This window comes from Leptonychotes weddellii, chromosome 4 (assembly GCF_054177405.1).
Source record: "Leptonychotes weddellii isolate Sample4059 chromosome 4, ASM5417740v2, whole genome shotgun sequence".
In the NCBI taxonomy this organism is placed as follows: Eukaryota; Metazoa; Chordata; class Mammalia; order Carnivora; family Phocidae; genus Leptonychotes; species Leptonychotes weddellii.
In genome coordinates this window covers 99,821,853-99,826,122 of record NC_138372.1, presented here as the reverse complement: position 1 = coordinate 99,826,122, position 4,270 = coordinate 99,821,853, and the positions used below count along the sequence as shown (strand labels likewise).

Below are 4,270 nucleotides of genomic sequence, written 5' to 3'. Positions count from 1 at the left end.
CCTGAAGGACAGCTGAAAATTACAAACTCCCAGGAGGGTCATATTGGTTTTGAGAGCCTCTTTGTGGTACTGGGCTCTTGTGCCGAGCTGCCCTTGAACTCTTTGTGGTCTTCTGTCTCTCTGAGCTACAGCTTCTCTTAGCTTCACTCTGTGCCAACTGTGGGTGCGGCCTGGGCCACAGCTCTAAGAAGAGCCCCTTTGACCTGTGTGATCCCTACAGACATCCTCCTGGTGGGGCTTGGGGTGGCGGGGGCAGGGGAGATGAAAGCTGCAGCCCCCAGCTGCACCTGTATGGGAGTGACCTGCACTTGGAAGTCAGGGAGAACTTGCTGGATGAAAAGTTCAATCCTGCGGTGCCTATGCTGTCCATTCAGGTTTGTGTGACATGATCACCGTGCTCCCTGGGTTATAACTCTGTCAACTTCCAGCAGCTTGCGGATGCTGGGTGTGCCTTGTGTACCAAGAAATTTGATGTGATTAAGGGAAAGCCACTTTGTATCATGCATCCTCTGTCTTTGAGAAAATCTGGTACGTGAAATGTCTTCATCCAGAACGTGGATGAAACAAGGCAGTTTCTTGTTTCTCTAGGAAACAAGGCAGTTAACAATACTTTTTCTGCTTTTGGAAACACTCTGTCCTGCAAGGTGGTGTGTGATGAGAACGGCTCTAACGGTCATGCATTTATCCATTTGGAGCCCCAGGGGGCTCCTGACAAGGCCCTTGGAAGACAAACCGCACGCTCCTCAATGACTTTGCAATGTTTGTGAGCAGATTCAAATCTCCAAAGAGTGGGAAGCTGAATTTGGAGCCTAAGCCAAGGAATTCACCAATGTTGATATCAAAAACTTTAAGGAAGAGGTGAATGATGAGAGTCTGAAAGAGTTATTCAGCCAATCTGGCAAGACCCTAAGTGTCAAGGTGATGAGAAATCCCAGTGGGAAATCCAAATGCTTTGACTTTGTGAGCTATGAAAAGCATGAGTATGCCAATAAAGGCCCAGAAGAGATAAATGAAAAATAAATAACTGGGGCAGTCATATTTATAGGCCCTTCACAGAGGGGGAAAAAAGTGAATAATGGGTTGAGATAAAGTGGGAAATTTGAAGAGCAGAACTGAGAGAATTCACCGATATCAAGAGGTGAATTTCTACATAAAGAACTTGCATAATACCATTGATGATGAGAAGTTGAGGGAAGAGTTTTCTCCTTTCAGATTACTCACCTGTGCTAAGGTAATGCCGGAAGATGGGGAAAGCGGAGGATTTGGCTTCCTGTGTTTCTCCCTTCCCCGAGAGGCAACCAAAGTAGGCACTGAGATGAATGGTGACTCTCAGCCACTGTATGTTGCCCAGGCCCACAGGAAGGAAGAGAGAAAGGCTCACCTGACCAACAAGTGTGTGCAACAGATGGCCAGTGCCATCTTAAGTCAGTTTCAGCCTGCAGCCGGGAGCTCCTGTGTGCCAACATCTCCACGAGCTCAGGGAAGACTTTTACGTTATGCACCTTACCAGTTAGCACAGGTGAGACCTAGTCTATGTTGGCAGCAAGGTGAGAGACTTCAAGGTTTCCGAGGAATACCACGCGCTCTGGGCCAGTCCGGGCTTGTCCAGCTCCTCACCATCTGGCTCCAGCTGGTAATGTTTCCTCCTCTCATGGCCTCCCTGCCGCCACTCCGAGAGTCGGTGTTCCCACAGCGGAAGCACAGAACGTAGCGCCTCATGCTGCTGTTGCCGCTGCTACCTGACAGATAGGCTCCCAGTGTCTGCAGCCCTCGCCCTGTCTGTGGTACAGCCTCTGCAGGCACCCCGCACTACTTCGCATGTGAAGGCACTAGAGCCGCTGACCACTTCCATGCCAGCCACAGCACCTCCCAGGAACAAAAGCAGATGCTGGGAGAAGAGTCGTTCTGTTCATCCAAACAATGCATTCAAGCTGTCTGGAAAGACTGTAAGGACTGGCAAGTCTGAGCTGCCACACATGCCAGAGTCCACTGAATCCCTCCACTCTAAGGTGGACCAGGCCGTGGCTGTTCTACCCTTCCTCATGCTAAGAAAGAAGCTGCCCAGAAGATAGCTTCTGTTGCTGTTGCTAGGTCTTAGACAAGGGGAAAAAAATCAGTTCAAGAGCCAGATAACCCCTTATGGAATTCAGCTAAAGCTTTGAAGATTTCCTGGCTTAACCTATGGACTTCAACACCAAGAACCACAAATTACAAATTTAGTAGGTCATTTTGTATCAAAAGGTCAATTACGAAGTACCTAACATTTTTCAGTTAAAGAAATATATTCTCTGGGCTCTGCTATTGTCCAGACAGTGTTAACTATTTTTTTTTTCCTATTGTGGGCTTTGATTTTTCCCTCCAGAAATTTGTTTTATTTAGTGTACCTAAGTCTTAAGTTTTTCAATAAAAATTTTTTTTCATAAAAAAAGATCAAACAATTCCAAGCAATTTAAACATATCCCAAATAAAACTAAAAGGCATTGATAGGAATAATAAAATATTCAGTACCATGAGAAAAAATTGACAATATCTAGAATGTTATCAATGATTACCAGAGAGGCAAAAAAGCAAAATATGTCCCATAATGAGGAGAAAAAGTTACCACTCATCCAGAATTGAAAGGAATTAGCAAAGACATTTAAGTAGTTACTATAACTCTATTGCATGTGTTCAAAAATTGAAGTAGAGTTGTGGTATAAAAAGACCCAAATCAAACTTCTAGAGCTAAAACTAAATATTTTTGGATGGATTAACAGCAGATTAGATATACACAAGTTGGAATTAGTGAAGACAAAGCAATAAAAATTGTCAAATAGAAATGTGTAGAGAAAAATTTAACAGAGCATTATTGACCATAGGTACAATTTCAACCAACCTAATATATGGTATTCAGTCTCCAAAAAAGATTTTTAAAAAGTACTTTAAGATATAATTGCCTGAAATTCTCTAATTTTATGAAAAGTATAAACTTCACATATCTGAGAGGCTCAATGCAGCTTTTTAATCAAATTGATCAAAATCTGTGATAAATAGAAATTTTCATAAACAACCAAGGAACAAAGACAAGCTACAATTATGTGCAGTAGGACAAAGATAAGAATGCGTGAAAATTAATAAAAGGAAACCTTTAAAAGTGAAGTCAAGCGGCCAGAGGGGGAGCTCTAGTGCCCTACCACTTCATTTTGCAGACCCAAAAGTACCTTGCAAGTCAATACTACTTTAGCTACTACTTTACTACCCCAGCAAGAGGAAGAAAAGCTAAAACAATCTAAATCACAAAATAAATCTCAACTAATTTTAAAAGGAGTCAACTTACACTGAGCTTTTACTCCAAATTCTGAAAAATACAATTAAACTAGAAATCAATAATGAAAGATATCTGGAAAATCCCCAATTACATGGGAAAAAAACAACAACAACAATGTATTTTCAATATAGTGAAAATGGGAAAAAATATCAAAATTTGTGGGATGCTGAAAATAGTACTTAGGGGAATATTATAGCAGTAAGCACATATATTAAAAGAAGAGAGCTTTGAAATCAGTGATCCCCAGCTGTCATCTTAAGTCACTAGAAAAAGAACAGCAAATACAATAAAAATAAGCAACTTAAAGGAAATATTAAAAATCACAATGTAAATCAATGAAATAGGAAATAGAAAATAAATAAAAATAGTAAACCCAAAGCGAGTTCTTTGAGAATACAAAAAAAAAAAAAAAAAAAGAAAAATAATAAGCCTATAGTAGGACTGGTTATGGAATAAAGGAGACATGACACAAACTGCTAATATCAGGAATAAGAGAGATGGAATTAGCATATGTTCTACAGATGTTTAATACAAAAGAGAATATTATGAATAACTTCATGCTCATAAGCTTAAGAGCCTCAGTAAAATGAACAATTTCTTTGAAAGACACAAACTATCAATGCTCATTCAAAAAGCGCATCATCTGTGTAGTTCTAACATTATTACAGAAACTGAAATTGTAGTTCAGTTATTTTCTATAAAGAAATTCCAGGTTCATATGGCTTATCTGGTGAACTCTAACAATAATTTAAAGAAGAAATAATGACAATTCTCTAAAATCTTACAGAAAATTGAACAAGAGGGAATAATTTCCAATTCATTCTATAAGGCCAGGATACCCTCATCACAAAACCTGTCAATTATCACAAGAAAAGAAAACTTACCAATATCCTTTGTTAACATAGGTGCAAAAATTCTAAACCAAATTTTATGAAGGAAAATCCAAGAATAATATATCAAACA

The 4,270-nt window shown here is 39.8% G+C and overlaps 1 pseudogene; it reads left to right on the top strand.

The window, feature by feature from the left end:
- The window catches only part of LOC102748295 (polyadenylate-binding protein 4 pseudogene), a 12,005-nt pseudogene extending 9,907 nt beyond the window's left edge, over positions 1 to 2,098 (top strand).
- The last annotated feature ends 2,172 nt before the right edge of the window (positions 2,099 to 4,270 follow it).